This window comes from Petaurus breviceps, unplaced genomic scaffold (genome assembly GCF_028583685.1).
Source record: "Petaurus breviceps papuanus isolate PSGF00001 unplaced genomic scaffold, PetGlider_PUasm1.0 110, whole genome shotgun sequence".
In the NCBI taxonomy this organism is placed as follows: domain Eukaryota; kingdom Metazoa; phylum Chordata; class Mammalia; order Diprotodontia; family Petauridae; genus Petaurus; species Petaurus breviceps.
The window spans coordinates 171,518-191,568 of record NW_027185597.1 but is presented as its reverse complement, the minus strand read 5'-3'; the positions used below and the strand labels follow the sequence as shown (position 1 = coordinate 191,568).

General features: G+C 40.5%; 1 pseudogene; it reads right to left on the bottom strand.

The window, feature by feature from the left end:
- LOC138156645 (TRPM8 channel-associated factor 2-like) overlaps positions 1-18,571 on the bottom strand; it is a 20,260-nt pseudogene extending 1,689 nt beyond the window's left edge.
- Between the last annotated feature and the right edge of the window lie 1,480 nt (positions 18,572-20,051).

Below are 20,051 nucleotides of genomic sequence, written 5' to 3'. Positions count from 1 at the left end.
GCAGCAGCAGCAGCAGTAGTAGTATTAATAGTGGCAGCAGCAGCAGTAGTAGCAGGAGCAGTAGTAGTAGTAGTAGTAGTAGTAGTAGTAGTAGCAGTAGTAGTAGTAGTCTTCCGTTCTCCCCCAATTAATTTCCAGTACCTGCAGATAAGTCTCCAGGGCTGTCCAAACACTCCATTCTTTTAGGGGAGCCCCTTTTCTCAGGTATTCTTGTACCCTGGCCTCCCTATTTGAGGGAGCCAGTGCAGGGTGGGCCTGGCTCCGGGGAATGCCTAGCGCCGTCTCATGTACATAGACAGACCACAAGTTGCAGGTAGCCTCAGTTGTATGTGGGGGGAACTCCCAGACCTCTTGTTGCTGGTTGTGGCCTAGCTCATGGATGGGGCCCCAGAGGCCATCAGACCTTATTTTCTTCTCATTGACTATTTCCTCTGTTGACTCCTTGCAGCACATGATGGGGTATCCTGAATGCATCCAGCCTGGGGAGTGGACAAAGAGAAGGCAGAGATTTCTATGTGAGAGAGTTCAATCTGCCATCCCTAGGTTATTCTCATAATGCATCCCTCAAAAGTTCTTACTTCCTTTAATTCTCTCATCCCCAACATTTTCAGACTTACATGAGAACACATTACTTCTCTTAGTCAAAACAGGGAAGAAAATTTTTACCCCATTTCACCTCACCTGTCCAGTCCTAATTTCTTATCTCTCACATAAGGGTTCTATTGTTTCTATGTACCTCTAGCATTGTCAATTTTGGAATTGTACACTGGCACCATAATGATCCATGTAGTGGGTTGTTTTGTTTTCCTCTTGTAGCAGCTCAGCTTTATGGTGAATAGGGTTCTGGGGCTGGAATCAGGAAGTCCTTTGTTCAAATCTTCAAATCAAATCTTTGTTCAAATCTGACACTATCTATGTGAACTTGGGAAAGTCACTTAATCTCTGCCTCAGTTTCCTCAACAGTAAACTGAGGGCAAATAAAGGCACCTTCTTCCCAAAGTTGTTTAGAGGACAAAAAGATATTGTTTGTAAAGCATATAGCACAGTGTTTAGAACATAGTAGGCATTATATAAATGCTATCTATTACTTTATACATTTTTACACATTAGTATGCCCCATCTATAGCTTGGGAAGATAAGGACAGTGTGGGTGATTTCCCCTTTCTTATGACCAACTTCAGTTATATTGTGAATTCTCCTAAAGTAAGGAATGATGATTTTTCTTTACCATTTATGCACTCTTTGGTGCTGGTCCAGGCCTCTATAATCAGTGATTAATCCCTTAGTCTAGTGCTTCCCTCAGAAATTATCTCCAATTTATCCTGTGTAAATCATTTTCACTATTTACAAGCTGTTTTCCCTCAGAATGTGTGGTCCTTCAGAGGAGGGATCATCTTTTGCCTTTCTTTTTATGTTAGAACAGTGCCCAGCACTCAGTAGGTGCTTAATAAATGCTTACTGACTTCTTGACTATACTTTACCTGATTTCCACCGTTTCTTAAAGGCCTAGCTCATTTCCTCCATACCCCTTTGAAGGCTCCTTAATCACTCCACTACATATTGAAGCCCCTCCTCTGAAATCACAGCATTTATTTTCTCCAGCAGGACTTTGTGAAAATTCTTGCCGTGCACACAGAGGCAAATAATAAATGCTTAGTGAATAAACAAAGATGAATGAGTGGCTGAATGAAGGAATGAATGTTAATTTCTGTGTTCCTTTTAAAATTTTGAAAAAAAATTTTTCTCTTATTTTCCAAACTTATTTATAAACTCACTTGTATTATCACCCATCATACATAATGCCTTGAATAGAGAAAATGATGAATAAATAATATGATGTGAACTTTGTACTGATTTATCACCTGAACAAAGCTCTCCCATCCCAATTTTCAGAACACCCACCAGCTGAGATCTGTACGTCAGCCACGATCCTCTCAGGCCAAGGGAAAGGGAAGCTTATTGATGCAAGTCTGGCCACAGCTCCCATCATCTCATCCCAGAGATGAAGCAAAGGCTCTGGGTCTTCCAGGTCTTGAAGATGTTCAGATGGCACTGTGAGGATGATATTGTCTGTTGCCAGCTCCCCCCATAGTACTGGGTAGTGGCGGATGGTGCTCTTCCACTCCTCCAGAGATGTCTCCCCTTTGGATAGAGATTATGGGGTTAGTGGGCCTGTCAGAATCTCAGCTTATGCCTGCACAGGAACAGGAATTCCCTTCTCTCTGTCCATGATAAGTGGTTATGCAGCCTCTTTTGAAGATCTTCCCTTTGGGTAATTTGCTATCTCCCAGGATAATCCATTTACCTTTTTTTTTTTTTTAAAGCAGTTGGGGTTAAGTAACTTGCTCAAGGTTACATGGCCAGTTATTATTTCTGGGTGTGGTGCTGAGTATCTGAGGCCGGATTTGATCCAGGTCATCCCGACACTGGAGCCAGTGCTCTTACTCGCTGAGCCACCTGGCCGCCCCTATTTTTTTTTTTAAGCAATCGGGGTTAAGTAACTTGCTCAAGGTTACAAGGCCAGTTATTTCTGTGTGGTGCTGAGTGTCTGAGCCCGGGATTCGATCTCCAGGTCGTCCCAACACTGGAGCCGGTGCTCTTACTCGCTGAGCCACCTGGCCGCCCCAATCCATTTACCTTTTGGGAAGATCTAATTGTTAAGACTTTTTCCTTTACATTGAGATAAAATTTGTCTCTGTAAATTATGCTGCCTAATCATACTTTTGTTTCCTGAGCCCAAACAGACAAGAAATCATCCTGATTCCACCTAACAGCCTTTCAAATCTTGGAAAACTGTCATATCCCTTCAAAAGTTCTTTCTTCCTTTAATTTCTTTTATTATTCTTTCATTTCCTTCAATTAACCCCCATATAACATACCTCTAGTAATCCCACCATCCCAGGTCACTTTCTGTCTATGCTATGGTATAACTCATCTGTATACCATAAAATGGAACTCTGATTACAGTTTTAGGAAAGATCCACTATATGACATGAGGTACAGTGTATCTATCACCTCCCTCCTTCTGGACATTATGCTGCTTTAAGTACTCCTTCATTTTTCTACTTCCTAAGGCTGAAAGTTGAAATTTTGATTTCAATGGGAGAATAACACTATGAGATCAGAGATTCAGAGCTAGAAGGGACTTTAAAGGTTCTCCAGGGGTTCTTAACCTTTTTTGTGACATTGGCCTTTGTGGGAGCCCGTTGAAGCCTATGGACTCCTCAATTTTTAAATACATAAAATAAAATACATAGAATTACAAGAGAAACCAATTGTGCTGAAACAGTTATCAGCGTATTCTTTGAAAATCAGTTTGTGGATCTCTCATTTTACTGATGGGAAAGCTAAAGTAAAATGTTCAATTTCACACAACTAGTAAGTAGCAGAATAAGAATTTGAACTCAAGTCCTTTGATTCTAAATTCAATGCCTTTTTCTTCTACTCTCACCTTTGGTATGCATCCTATACCCATTTCTGCAAACAAAAGCCCAATCCTGCATCACCTTTCCTCATGATTCTAAATTCTCCATGGACACAGGAAGTTCCCTGATGCCCCATCATCAGCCTTAAAATAGGTCATCTCTTCCTTATCCCACAAAATACATCTTCTTCCTCTTTCCAATCCAAGCCACATATTATTTTCCTCCTTTATAATCTAGTTTATAATTACTTTGCCCTTTCTCCAGCTTCCCTTGGGATTAGCCTTCATGGAACCTTTACTCACCCAGCTTGAAGTAAGGAGCGGGCACAGCTCCAGTGATGGTGATTGACACAGGACCCAGGTTACTGCCCTTGGGCACAAGTACATAGATGAGGCCCCCCCAGAGGGAGGAGACTGACAGCTCTGGTCTGTCCAGGCAGCATCTGTGAATCACCACAGGTGCTCGGCAAAGCTTCTTGGCTCTGCTGAGATCATCAGAGTGGCAGCCAATTTGTACCTGGGAAAGTAGAGTCATTAGCACAGGAAGCAACCACTGGAAAGTGTGTTCTAGATTATTTATCAGTGTCTTTCATGCAAAACTAGCCTTGAATTATGGGCATTTGGTAGATAGTGACTCAATACTCCAAAGGGCTCATACATGCAGAACAATTATATCGGCTCAATAAGTATTTAAAATCATGGGTGACAGATCCATAATGAGCTGTTGAGGAAAAATAGGATGTTTTGATTATAACTCCAATCTTCAATGATGACATTAGGAGATGAAAGATACAAATTGTTCCTTGCCGTCTGTGTTAGAGAACATATCCTGCATAGAAAAGGAATCCAATGTGATGAAATTTGGTGGTTATTTGTCATGAGGACAATTTTTATGTTGAAGAGAGAGGCATTCACACCAGAAGGAGGTTGCAGGGAACTAAAATAAAGCACAGATCCTTCTGAACATTTGTTGCTATTGGATAAAACCGACCAGACCCCATGCTCTCTGGATAACTTGCTGTTTAAGAGACTATCTCAAAAGACAGAATCTGATACAGAGATTAGATCATTTTGCTTGAAAGTACCCCTAGGAGGGGAATGGGGACAAGAAGAGGAAGGTGAAGGCTAATCATAGGTATAGATTGTTTGGGTGGGGACTGTGGGAAAATAGGCTCACTGACATACTGTAATGCCCAACTGCAAACTGATATAGCCATTCTGAGATTTCGAACTATACCTAAAAAGCAATTAAACTGTGTTTACCCTTTGACCTACTTATACTGAGACAAAGCCTGTACACCAAAGAAATCAAAGAAAGAAGAAAACTTATGTATGCAAAAATATTTATAGAAGTTCTTTTTACAATAAGAAAAGACTAGAAACCAATGGGGAGTGCCCATCTATTATGGGACAGCTAAACAAATTATGGCTTATGAATTTAATGGAATATGACTTTACTCTAAGAGATCAGCACTTAGAGCAGTGTCTAGCTCATAGCAGACATTTAATAAATGTATATTGACTGACTGACAAAATGGAGAAAGAAAACTGTAGAAACCAATAGGGTGAAGTTAGCAGAATCAGAACAATTTAGACAATAACAGCAACATTATGAAGGAAAATGACTTTAGACTTCCAGGAGCCAAAATGGCAGAGTAAGCAGTAATCACTACCCCCCCCCCCCCTCCTTATCTTATTAACCTTGGAAAAACTCAGAAAACATCACCCCAGGAAAAATCCTGGAACAACAAAGACAGAAGAAAAAAGGGATGTAGCAGTTTTTAGCTTGAAAGTCTTCGGGGATTAATGGCAAAGGTCGCTCTTGGTGTAATTGAAAGGATTAATTATATATATATATATGTATATGTATATATATATATAAATATACACACACATATATACATACACACACACACACACACACACACACACACACACACACACACACACATATATATATAGGAGAAGCAATGGGAAGGCACAGGGTAGTTACCTGTAGGCCAGTAGTGGCAGCACATGGAGTCATGATATGTGCAGTAAAGCCTTCAGGGAGGTAAAGTCCAGTGCTCACCCATACAGTAACATCTGAAGAGAGACATAATATGGATGGAATTCTTCTACACTGAACCTCTCTTTATCTGTACCTCACCCAGATCTCCTATATCACCTCTCAGACTCCCACCCCCAGTACCCTCCTACAGTCCTCATATAACTTCCTAAAGCCCTGATATCATCCCCAGTGATATATCATATTCCTTTACAGAGCCCCATATTTCCCTCTGGAGCCTTCATACTTCCTCCCAGAGACTTGCTATCCTCTCTTTAAACCCGATTGCCCAACCCTTTCACCACTTTCTTACCCTATAGCTACACCCAATAACTGAAGTCCCACACTTTAAAGAGATAGACTCTTGTCACAATGAAGTCCTGTACTGTCCTACTGGATTCATCCAGCCCATTCTTTCCCAACTATCCATTGGCTCTCATCCTCCATCTTTACCTGGACTGGTACCATTGATCTCCATGGTGACAGGGGGTCCTGGGGAATATAGTTGGGAAGGGCAAGTCCCATTACTAGCTCTGTGGACCAATGAAAAGCAATCAGTCCCACTTTGAGCAAGCTCAGTGGCCACACAGAGCAGGATGGCCTCACAGGAATTGCTGTGCACAGGATGATCTTCACTGACATTGGGGAGACCAGTTTGTTTGAGCACCTTCCTCAGGAATCTATGTAGGGAGGCATAGGCAGGGATTCCTTCTGCAGGAATCTTCAGGAAGGCCCCACAGTCCTTCCTTAGCTTGAACTGCCAGCCTTTTGTCAAGACCTTGCTTCCTTTTACTTCCTCCTGGAACTGAGACAAAGCTGAACGGAAGTGATAGATTCCTTTACCAGGCACAAGGACAGGAAACTGGCCACGTTTTAGACTGCAACCTAGGATGCTAAGGCCAAATGGGTTGAGGATATGATTTCCAGGATAATCAGCGACAGCAGCCTTGCCAGGATTCTGGGAGGCCCACAACCTGGCTTGGCCCCCAATCAGTAACCCTCCACCCTCTGCCACAAACTCATGCAGCTTCCTTGCCTCTTGGTCACTGTAGGCTGAACAGCAGTAAACACTTAACCCAGTAGTCAGATGGGATTCTAGGCTACATTCCAGGCCTCTTTCAGACACCAGGGAACACAGGTTTTTAAGATTAGGGTTAACCCCAATTCTGCCTGTTTGTCCCCCTGCCGTCCAGGTAATAACACTGCAGAGAAAAGGGCCCATTTTGGGGGCACAGAGCATGTCCTCATGAGCAGCAAGTACCACTTGCCCTCGGCCATAGTGAGCAGCTGCCAGGAAGCAATGAAGAGAAGAGTCTAGACCAAGAGGGAAGGCCAAGGCTCCATGAACCAGAAGCTGAGAAGGCACTCTACTAGTACTGATATCCAGTTCTGTTATGCCATCCAGGAGCTGTCGTTGGTCCTGAGAGAGATCCTCCCCAAACCTGAAAATGAACCATTTGTTCCAATTAGAGATTGAAGGAATGATGTGGAACAGGGGAGATGGGAATATTTCTGCAAAAGCACAATAGTCAGTTATTCTACATGACCCTTATTTCCTGTGCCCATTATATGCAGGGGCTTACCCAGATGCAATCATAGACTCTGAGAGATGCAAACAACCCCAAAAGTGATCTAATACCAGCCCCACCAGAAGCATGAATCCCTCTATAATCAAAAGAGATCATCCAACCACTGCTTGAACTCACCATGCCCTGAAACAGACCATTGACTTTCTGGGCAGTGCCAACTATTATGATAGGCTCCCTTTAGTGAGCCATCCATGATGGTTACAGAGATTGGGGGTGCAAAAGTGACAGAGGGCTACCACTACTGACTTGCATACAGAATTGCACACTGAAGAAGCAAAACTATCTGGATAGTGACCAGGCTAGCAGGTGATGTTTTCTGGGGTGATAATGGGATGTCATGCATCCAGCCAGACAGTGTGATATACTTTGTATGACATGAGGAAACTCAATGTATTATGTGCCCACATAAAATAATGATGATGATGATGATAATGATAATAATAACATTTATATAGAAATAAGATAGGTTTCCTTACAATGAATTGAAATCTTATTCCATATAATTTCTACCATTGTTCCTAGCTTTGTCCTTTGGGGCTAAGGAAACAGACAGATTCCTTCATCCATGTGACAATTCTTCAGTTACTTTAAGACAACTATCAAGCTATCATGTTGTCCCTACTGCTTCTTTGTACCACACATTCTTAGCTCCTTTAACTTATAAGCATGTGGCATGTTTTCTTGGGTCTTCTTCATCCTGATCACCTTTCTCAAGACTTTATATGATCTTCCACCTTCTTTCTGTACCAGTATATTCAAGTCTTTTCAGGTTACTTGAAACTATTCTTTTTATCATTTCTAATAGCCAATTATATTGAACCATAGACATTTTCAGGCATTTTTTTTTCTTGTAGAGAAAAGGGCAAAGCAAGAATTTGTATTTTTAAAAATGTATTTCATTTAATCCTTCCCCAGAAGTTCTTCATTCTGTCATGGAGGTGAATATGTTCTTGTAGGCTATGTCAGTGTAGAAGAGGTTCATAGAAAGTTCTATTAAACCTGGAAGGAAGACTTTTCATTGACCCAAATATTAGTCCACTAAGCAAGGAGCAGCTGGACACAAAGTGATGATTTCTCTTTGTTCATGAACTAGATCAGAATACAAAGGGATCCTCAAGCCTTTGTGCCCCATGTCTACTTCTATACCAGTGGAAGGATTGTATTAAAGAGGACAGAAAAGACTAATAATCACATTGTCCTTAGGCTATCTTAATGAATATTTATTCATCTAAATCTTGATTCTCCTAATCTGTGATAGTGTTCAACAACAAAGTTAATACTTACTAGAAGAAATGAAACACATCATTGCTAGAATTTTTTTGTTTGTTTTTTGAAGTGGGGAAGGCAGGGCAATTGGGGTTAAGTGACTTCCCCAAAGTCATAGGGCTAATAAGTGCTAAGTGGCTGAGTTCAGATTTGAACTCAGTCCTCCTGACTCCAGGGACAGTTCTATATGCACTTCACCACAGCTGCTCCATACTAGAATTCTTAATATTAAAAGAAAAAAAAACCACTCAGGATATTTAACATAAATGGATGGGCAACTCTCAGTTTCTCCTTGGAGAAGGAAATTAAAGGAGTTTGATTTGTGTTCAAAGTCAACATGAAAAATTATTTCATGGAACTTAGTCATCTCACCACTTGCTCAGTTTGTGATAAGTGTAAGGACATAAATCACTATAAAGATAGCTCATAGCATGATACATTTAGAATTAAAAGGAATCCTAGAGATTTTGTAGATGGGACCAGAGAAGCTAAGAGGCTTACCCAACATTACAAAGCTAGTAAGTATCTAAGGTAGACTCCTAACCTACATCTTCTCACATCAAGTCCATTGGTCTATCTACTATGCCAGTCTGCCTCTTATATTATAGCTATATAACTGCATAAGTGATAGCTTATGTGTCAACAGAAAAATTCTATTGAGGATTTGATAAAAATCCACCAAAGTGAGTCAACATAAACATTCAGAAGTCACAGAATTTTGACGGTTGGAATTTACCTCATTGGTCATGTAGTATATATAGCTCATGCACTGGAAAGGAAGTGAAAGGAAGTGTAGCATACTCAACACATGGTCATCCTGATTCTGCTTAAGTGCTTTTACAAGGGGAATTCACCACTTTTCAAGACAGTACATTGCATTTTTCAAAAGCTCTATGTTTTTCCTGAAATAAAATTGAAATTTGCCTCTCTGTAATTTCCACTCTTTGCTCCTGGTTCTGCTCTCTGGAGCCAAACAGAATCAGTCTAATCTCTCTATGTAAGAACCTTTCAAACACTGGAATACAACTATCATGTCTGCCCACATCTTGTCTCTTGTAGGATAAGCATATCCTGTCCTTTTAGCCTATCCTCATATGAAATGCATTCAAGGTCCTAAGTTATCCTGGTTTCTCTCCACTGAACACACTTCAATTTATCAATGTCTTTTATAAATTTTGGTGTCCAGTACTGAACATCATACTTCAAATAATGTCTGATGATGGCAAAGTACAGTGGGACCATTGTTTACCTATTCATGGAAGTTATGTACCTGTTAATATGGAACAAGATGACATCGACTTTTATGGCTATCACATCACACTGCTGACTAAAATCTTAATGTGTAATCCACTTTAATTTCGATACATTTGAACTGTTGTCCAATCATGTCTCCTGCATCTTAAACTAGTGAAGTTGATCCTTGGTACCCAGGTGTAAGTGTTTATTTTCATTTATTTTGGATTTCATCTTATTAAATTCAGTCCATTGAGATCTTTTTAGATCCAAACTCTATTGTCCAATATGTTAGGGTTGTGGTATCTTTAGTTCTATTAGCATAACATCTAATCTTTATAGAAGTCATTTTTAGAAATAGTCCTTGAAGTACAAGACCTAGAAGTACTTTATTGGATATTTCCTTCCTCATTGATATTGAACCCATTTATTCTTTGAGTCCAGACACTCTAACTAGTTTTGAATTCATGTTATTGTATGATCATCTTGTCCATATCTCTTCATCTTTTCCACAAGAAAAATATGAAACACTTTATCAAAACTTTGTTAAAATTAAGGTAAACTCTATCAGTGTATTCTCTACATCTACTAATTTAGTAATTCTGGCAAAAAATGAAGATAATATATCATAGTCTGGACTGGAGTGTTTTAAATGAAACCACACTGGCTCCTTGTAATTAGCACTTCCCTTTGAAGATGTTCAATAATCATGTCTTTAATGGTTGATTCTAGAATTTTTCCAGGAACCAAAGTCAGAGTTTGAAGATTCCTCTCATTACTTTTCTTTGAATCAGCATGTTTTATTTGTCCTTTAATCTCGTGTTTCAAATATCACTAGCAATAGATTAATAATTATCTCTACCAGTTCATCGAGTATCTAAGGATGGAGTTCATTTGGGTTAGGTGACTTGAATTAACCAATCACAACTAAGTATTCATGATCCTCTTACTTTTTTTATTTGCTTTTTGGAGGGCAATTGGGGTTAAGTGACTTACACAAGGTCATATGGCTAGTTTTTCTGTTAAGTATCTGAGGTCGGATTTGAACTCAGGTCCTCCTGACTCCAGGGTTGGTGCTCTATTCACTGTGACACCTAGCTGCCCCAATCCTCTTACTTTTACTGCGTACTATTTCCCTCTTAATTATTTCTGTTCTGTCATTTCCATAGTCATTGGCAGATAAAACAGAAACATACCAACAATGGAGCAGCTCTGGCATCTTTTTGATATTTGGCATCATCGTCCTATCCACTACAAGCAAAGCTCTTAACCCTTCTTCCAACCCCCTTTTTCTCTTAACAGCTAAAACCAAACATTTTTATTGCGCTTAGTTTTGCTTTCTGGTCTCAGCTCACTGGGGCCTTAGATTACTGACATTATTTTTATAGCACTACACAGTGAATTTAATGTAAATGAGGATACAGGAAAGGATGGGAGAAACTAATTTTCGAAAATGTGACTTAAAACTAAAAAATGAAAGAGGCCAAATAAGTGTAGACCATTTAGAAGTCTCATACTTAAAAGTGATGTTCAGATAGCATTTTACATATATTTCCTAATTTAATCACACAACAACCCTGTGAGATAGGTCCTACATTTATCCCCTTTTTATAAAGAAATGAAGACTCAAAGAGATGCAAGGCCATATAGCTTCTAAGTGTGAGGCAGAATTTGAATATGGGGCTTTCTGATTCCATGTCCAGAGCTCTACCTACCAGACTATGATGGTTCTACTATAGAGGAAGAATACTTCAGTTAAAGAGAGCAATGCATAATATTTTTAAATGGAATTCTACGTTTTAATTTTGTTGTTCAGGCATTTCAGTCATGCCCAATTCTTTGTGACCCTGTTTGTTTGGTTTTTTTTGGGGGGGGCAAAGATATTAGAGTAGCTTGCCACTTCTCTCTCTGGCTCAACTGACAGAGGAGGAAACTGAGGCAAATGAGGTAGAGTGACTTACCCAGGGTAACACAGAGTGAATGTCTAAGATGAAATGACTTGTACCACATCCTCAGTACTACCTATCTGCTATTATTATCACAGTATTCTACCCTTACTGGGAAAACAAAGGGTATGAAGAAGGTATGTTACCTGAATGTTGACATGCAACTGAGAATATAGCCCATTACATTAGTCAGAAAGATGGGTCACTAGGGGGTGAATTTTTTGGCATTAGTAACCAGTAAGAAAAAAATACCCACTAGCCTTGGGTTCTTCATGTGCAGGGCCTAACTACTTTTGTAGCACACAGGTGCTCAAGATGGATAATGAGCTCAGCCCAAAACTGAATAAGAGATTGAGCCTGGGCTAGATTGGTCAAGAAATTGGAGTTCTAGACCTTTCATAGCATGATTTGGAGAAAGGGACACTGACTGTCTAATCAGAGAACCCAGGTTTGACCCCCAACTTTGCTGTTTCATAGTTTTGTGGTGTTAAGCAAGAAACTTGACCTCAGAAGAAGAGCTTAGGTTAGATGCTAATTTAACTTTTGGTTCTAAATTTATGATTCTATAGTCTCCAGATATCATGTCAGTGGCAAAAGATTGAGAAAATGAAATTATGGATTATGTTATAGGCTTCTGAATGCAGGGAGTAAAGTAGGCCTAGGAAGCAAGAGGGCAGGCTGATTTCTCCATTCTTCAAATTGGAATTCAAAGATCATCAAAAATTTTTTAAAAAGGAGGAAGAAATCACCTACAATAAAGCTAGAATTTCCCTTTATGAGTTTCTGTTGTGTTTTTTGAGATGGGATATCCCTACCTTGTCTAGACTGGAAGTGCAATGACTAGTCAAAAGCCAGATCTCAGCACTTATTGGCATGGAACCTTTAAACTGCTCTGTTTCTTCAACCTGGGATGGTTTTTATTTTCTTAACAATCTCTTCCTAAGGTCTCTCCATACTGACATGTGATAGTGTGAATACAAGATTGGCTTTATCCCTACTGAAGCTCAGAACTCTAGAGCTCAAGAGATCCTCTAGTCTCAGACTCCCTGGGAGCAGGGAGTTTTGGCATGGAATAAGAATAAGATATTGACCTGGGTTCTAGATCAGTTTTGAGGAGTCCTGGAAAACTGACAGTATCAGTGAAGTCCATGATGTAGTATAGGATGTTCTCTGATATTCAACTTGGACAGATGGATAGAGCATTGGGCTTAGAGTCAGGAAGATGTGTTCTAGCCTAGAAGAAGTTCTAGTCTAGCCTCACCTACTTCCTAGCTGAGTGACTGGGAAAGTCACTTAACTTCTGTCTGCCTCAGTGTTCTCATTTGTAATATGGGAATAAAAAGTGTTTACTTTCCAAGGTTGTTGTAAGGACCACATGAGATAATATCTGTAAAGCACTTAGCACAGTTTCTGGCATTTAGTAGGCACTTTATAAATGTTTATTTCCTTCCTTCTTTTCTTGGATTATCAAATATCACAGAGAGTCACTAAACACTTTCTATGGAGAGTTCAGTTAGGAGAGCTTTGCCTCTCACTAGCAGCTTCAATCACAAATAAAGGAGCAGTAAATTAATCGCTACAACTAACTAACTGCCTCTTGGATCTAAGGAAAAAACAACAAGAAGAAAAAAGCCTTGAGATTATTAAATTTTTCATCCAACTTCTACAATTTCCATGTCAGTGTCTGCTTGCCTTGCTCCTTTAGTCTGCAGAAAAAGGGCTAAGGATACTTTGGCTCCAGAACCCCAGGTTCTAGCTCTAATCAGCCATCCTCCCCTTTTCACATGTTGTGCCAGAGCTAAACATGTTTCCAGGCTTCTGTTCTGAGGGAATGAATTGTGAATTCAGTTACAGACAATAGAGGTTATTGTTTGTTAGAATGTTCCAACTCTTATGTAAGTGACTAGATCTTATACTAAAACTTTCTGGAAAGAAAAGAATTAATCTCCTTTTTTCCATCAATTTTAGAATGCCAATGAATTATTTTTCTCATCCTTTGGCCAGCCAATACCTCCCCCCAAACATTTTTCTACCCATTTTGCTAGTTGTCACCCACAAAAATGAGCAGAAGTCTGTCTTGAGGTTTGAAGGATCATGTCTCTACACCTCAGGTCAACCTAGTCAGTCCTACCCAGTCCTACCCAGCCCAGTCTAAACCTGTAATTGTCTCAAATCCCTAAAATGACACATTTTGAGCTTTTAAAGTCCATATTTGAGCAGCCCTGCCAAGTAGCTTTCATTTATAACATTACCACAGAAATAAATGACCTCTGTAATGCTGTTTCAAAGTAAAATCACATTTTCCTAGAACTAATTCCTGGTTTTAGGTGTTTTATGCCTGTGCAGCACAAAATAAGGGTATAAGGGCAGAGCATCCATAGGGGTAAGAAGTGATCAAAGGCTGGTAGGTAGGTTAATCAGGGAAAACTCACCAACATGGGGGAGATCCTTTTCAGACAGTAAGAGGTTGGGAAGTAAAAGTTTGGAGTTAGGCCTTGCAAAGCATTTTGGCACAGTGGGAAGGATACTGGATTTGAAGACAGGAGATGTGGGTTTGAATCCTGACTCTTACTTACTCTGCTTGAGGGTCTTCTTACAAGTCACTTAACTATCTTGGGTCCCAGTTGCCTCATCTGTAAAATGAGGGGGTTGAACTAGACGACTTCTGAAGGTCTCTTCCAGCTCTAAATATATGACTGTGATTTTTCACTACCTGCTTAAGGAATACGACAGGGCTCGGGCAGCAGTAAGGACTCCAGGGGGCTAGGCCCTGACAAAGCACCATCATTTCAGTGCACTCAGTAGGTGTAATAGAATATATTTCTAGTGGACCCAATAAGCATGATTCCAACATGCAGCAATGCTCAGCTGGGGAATACTGACAGCCGGTTTGGATGGTGAGATTTACTTGTGATTAGAGAGTTTGAGGGTTTGGTTGGCAAAATATGAGTCTTTTAGCAAAGCAGCAAGAAAATGGATTTGGACACAGGATCAAGAATATGTCATCCCCTGCACACATCCTTTCCCCCCCCCCCCCCCTTACAGAATCAACATAGAAGAAGTGAGCTTCCAATGAGATGTGGAAATGATTTAAAAAGAAAAAACTTACATGATTTAGTGAAGAAACTAGAGTGTTAATAGGAAACCTAGAGACACCAAGCTCAAGTGTAATTAAGGTAAAGTCAGTAGGGATGATCTCAATTTAGAATTCTAAAGAAATGAGGGTGTGTCCCAGGATTGCCTTGGGGGGGAGGGGGAGGAAATGACTAAGTGTAAATAAAGTAGTATCCAACCTCTTTTCTGACTGTTTTTAAGTTGTAAATAAATGAAAAAGCAGTACAGATACCAGAATCACAGACAATAATGAATATTAATTTAATTTAGTTAATTCTTCTGCTTCCTAGTAACACTGTTCTTTCCTCCCAGTCCTAAAACATACTTTAGGAGATGGCCTATTCTGACATCAGATTCCCATACTCCATTGTACAGATGAAGAAATGGAGGCAGACAGAGGATAAATGGCTTGCCAGGAGTGATATAGCCAATAAATGTCTGAGGCTTTAAATCCAGACGTCTTCCTTCTGACAGTATGTCTTTGGAACCTCCCATGAACCTGACTAGTGGTAGGTTGGCCTTCAGATCATGCTCCTCACTGACTCTCAATGAACCAGGCATTCTATGAGAGACAGTTACCTCCAGCAATTCCTGGTCAGAAAACATATGCCAGTCCTATCAGGTCTTCAATGGCTTGGTCTGCTCCTAGGCAGGCCAGGTCACTCTCAGCTGTGATGAGAGGGAAAGCAAGGACAGAGCACTATGTCACTGGGGGAAAACCTAGCTCAGACTGGCTTCTGTTTACAGGGTAAAAACAAGCCAAAGTGCTCCTGTCAGTAGATGCTTTACAGGCTGGGGGGTAATTACATTCCTCAGCCAGTTTCAGAGAGTCTCTTAACCAAGGCTGAAAGATAGAGCTTTTGTTAAAAAAAAAATTCAGATTAATATTAAAAATCAAATGATATGGCATTAATATTTATTTTCCTCAGTTTGAACGTGGGTCTTTCTGACTCTAAGTCCAGGATTCTATCAATGTACCATTTTGTACCAGCAGCTTTGCTGACAAATTTCACATCTAAGCCCTGGGAATAATTGCTTATGATAGTACCCTCATGCTTCTGGCCTCTCAGTTTTCAGCTTCAAGTGGCTCTTTGTAGCAGTGAATGTCATTTCCTATGTCTGTCACTACAATCCTTCAAACTTGGGCACGTTTCCTAGGGGTTCTTCCCCGTAACTTTGAGGAGACTTGTAAATCTGTTGTATTCGTGAAATAGATTCTAGCCAAGTCCATTGCCTGCTTGTCAGGGATGTTAGCAACTTGTCAGGGTCAGGCTAACAGGCCAAACTTCTGCCACAGAACAATTTACAGAATCACAATGCCTTGAGAAGTCTGACCACATCAGAATAGAAAAAGATCATAACATTTAATGAGGCCAACAACTTAGTTGTTGGAGATTTTTTTTTGGTTGCCATGGCACTGTTGACTCATATTGAGCTTGTACCCCACGAAAAAACCCCAAACCTCTTTTGCTGAAGAGCTGTGTAGACAAACCTGTCTCATTCTGCATTTTTGAAGTTGATTTTTTGATCCCAGGTAAAAGACTTTACATTTATGCAGAATAATTTACATTTTCTTGGATTTAGCCCAACATTCTAGCCTGTTGATATCTTTCTGGATTCTGATTTTGACACACAGGCCATCTATGCTTTTATCCAAGTCCCTGATTAAATGTTGAATAGCACACACTAAGGCAGAGATCTGTAGAACACAACAACCAGAAACTCATTCTAACAAGGAACCATTAATTACTACTCCTCAGATCTGACAATTTGGACCAGTTCTGAACCCACTGGCCCTGTACCAAGCTTGGCTCCAAATGAGTAAGTCCTGACCATACTGATCCCTTGTCTACAAGGAGAGCACTAGAACACAGCATTTGTGAAATATTTTGCCAATGACTACATCTCTTCTATCCCTAGATGCAGCTAAGAGGTGCAGTGGATAGAGTATTGCCATTGCATATGAAAAGGAAGACCTAAATTCAAATTCAATCTCTGATACTTGTAGGTGTGTGACCCTGGGCAAGTCACTAAACCTCTGTCTACCTTAGTTTCATCATCTATAAAATAGGGAATGTAATGGTGTCTACCTCCCTGGATTGTCAGGAAGATTAAATGAGATAATATATGTAAAGCACTTAACAAAGGGCCTAGAACTTAGTAGGCATTTAATAAATGTTTGTTCCATCTGTTCCTGGAATACTTTGTCATTTTACCACTTTACTTATCCTATCAATAAAGGAAATAAGGTTAATCTGTCATAATCCTTTCTTGATGAAGCTATACTAGGTCTTTAAAGTCATCAATATCATGTCTAGATATTTACCATTTAACTTTGTGAACATATACTAAACATCCTGTCAATAAAATTGTCTAGAATTTGACTAGGAATTCAAATCAAGCTCACTGGTCTATATAGTATGTAAACTCCACACTCTTCCCTTTTCTGAACATCACAATAACATTAGTCCTTATGTCCTACAAGGCTCCTTCCTAGTCTCCCCAATCTTTTATTCAAAGATCTTTTTCAGTAATCATATTTGTTGGCATTTTCAGTACCTAGATGTAAAGTCCATCTGGACTTTGTGACAAATTCATTATGAGCAAAACTACTGTGTCCTTATTTTTCTCTCTATTGAATCCTTCTCTGTTCCCTTTTTCAAAATGGACACTGATGTTCATATGGTAATAATCCCATGGCTCTCCCTCTAACCAAATATAAACTACCAATGATGGACTTTCAATAGTCCTGTCTGTCCATAGCATTCCTGTCACCTGACAATACAAATGAGACTTACTCTTCTCAAAATGTCTAGTTCTATTTCTGTTTCATTAAGGGGACTATGTCTACTTTTTTTAAAGAAATTGGGGTTAAGTAATTTGCTCAAGGTTACATGGCCAGTTTTTTTTTTGTGTGTGGGTGTTAAGTATCTGAGACCGGAACCGATTCCGGGTCTCCTGACTCCGGGGCCGGCGCTCTTACTCACTGTGCCACCTAGCTGCCCCAATATTCTTTTTTTTTTTTTTGCCTTTTTGGAGGACAATTGGGGTTAAGTAACTTGCCCAAGGTTACATGGCTAGTTTTTTTCTTTTTTTGTGTGGGTGTTAAGTTTCTGAGGCCGGAACCGATTCCGAGTCTCCTGACTCCGGGGCTCGCGCTTTGCTCACTGTACCACCTAGCTGCCCCTATGTCTACTTCTTAATATAATCTTTACTATACCCCTGATACTCACCTGACTGTAAGTGGAATTTTAGGTACTTTCTTAGAGACCTTTAGGAAATCTGTATCTCCATAGGTATCTGTGAAGTATACACCAGCTACACTGGTCACCTGGTTCCCAGGGAAGTTGGACAGAACCTTGTCATGTCCAGGTTCACTTGCCTAATACCAAGCTTGGCCCCCAATGAGTAGGCCCCCACCATTTTTCACAAACTGAATCATCTCTTTGGCCAAGGTGCTATCATAGGTATTGATGCAGTAAACTCCTAGGGAGTCCTCAAGGCCATCCATGGTCTTCACGTCCATCCCAGAGTCACAGAGAATGCCAGTGAGAGGTTCCACAGATGTGTGCACTCCAACAGTTCCTCCTGGGCTGCGGTTGAGCCAGCCCACAGCATTGCAAAGGAACTGAGCCAACATGCTATCTTGCAGGTAGTCTTCATGGGACATGATTACCATTCGGCCCTGGCCATAATGGGAGGCAGCGATGAGGACCTGGCCATTCTTATTCACCAGTACTGGGAAGGCAGCTTCACCAACCAGCAACAACTCACAAGGGGTAGGGTGACTGGGGAAATTCCAACTGCTCAGCCCTCTCACTAGGATCTCAAAATCATCTGATGGAGACATTGCCATGGCTTTTATTTTTTTGTCTGCTGTGGGGAGAGAACAATATTTCAGATTGGTGATATAGCCCTAATCCTGCCCCTCCCTCAACAGAACCTGAGACACAGCAAGTGCTTAATAAATGCTTATGTCATTCTGCTCCTAGAATTCCTTGCTGATATACTAGTCTAATATCCCTACCAATAAAGGAAATGAGACTAATCTGACATAATCTATTCTTTTTTTTTTTCCATAAGCAATCGGGGTTAAGTAACTTGCTCAAGGTTACAGGTCCAGTTATTTCTGGGTGTGGTGCTGAGTATCTGAGCCTGGATTTGATCCAGGTCATCCCAACACTGGAGTCGGTGCTCTTACTCGCTGAGCCACCTGGCTGCCCCTAGGCAATTGGGGTTAAGTAACTTGCTCAAGGTTACACGGCCAGGTGTTTCTGGGTGGGTGCTAAGTGTCTGAGCCTGGGATTCGATCTCCAGGTCTTCTCAACACTGGAGCCGGTGCTCTTACTCGCTGTGCTACCTGGCCGCCCCTGACATAATCTGTTCTTGATGAAGCCATGTTGGCTCATTTTGGTCATCACTCCCACTTCTAGATGTCCACCATTTAATTTTCTGGATACTCACTAATGATCCTTTTAATGACACATTCTAGATTTTGACTAGGAATTAAAGACAGATCAGTAGTCTATACAGTAAGCAAATTCCATTCACTTCCTTTTAAAAACATAAAAATCAGATAACATTAGTCATAATCTGCTAGTCCTCTTCCCCTAAAAGTACTGGAGAAGAATGACATCAACAGCAGCAGCTCTTTGGTTTGCATATGTTCATATGTAGGGCTCAAAGGGACATTTAAAGACAGTAATTCATTTCTCCTCTGACCAGGGAATTTCTCCCCATTCTGCAAGTGAGAAAACTGAAGCAAGGTACTCAGCCACAGTCACCAGAGAAGTCAGTACATGTCACCAGAGACTGAATTTTATCCATGTCTGTATAGGCATGTAGTCACACTCAGACAAACAGATCGTTCTCTGAGATGAAGAAGAAGGAGATGAGAAGGGAACAGGCATTTCTTAAGTGTCTATTAGCACAAAGCACTGTGCTAAGTGCTTTACAAATACTTAACTTAATCCTTACAATAGCCCTGGGATGGAGGTATTATTATTATTCTCATTTTGTAGCTGAGGAAGTTGAGGCAAACAGAGGTTAAGTGATTAATCCAGGAAAACACAACTAGTAAGTGTCTGAGGCTGAATTTGAACTCAAACCCTATAGAGTCCACACCAAAATTCAGTGTGTCCTAGAGAAGCTTAGGGGATAAAGGAAAAGACAATCAGCCCAGGGAGGCCTCCCACAGTTAAAGCTCCAGGCAAATAGAAACTGTATTAGAAACTCCCTGGTAGGGTTCCAGGAAGAGGAAGATTAGAAATAACCAAGCTATGCCAGACACTCCCTCAGAGGCACTGGAGACGTACACATCATATATCACCTTTCACTCCATTCTTACACTCTCCTTAAGAGAATCACTGACCTCCTAATTTCCAAATCTCCTGGCCTTTTCTCAGTCCTCATTCTCCCTGATCTCTTGGTAA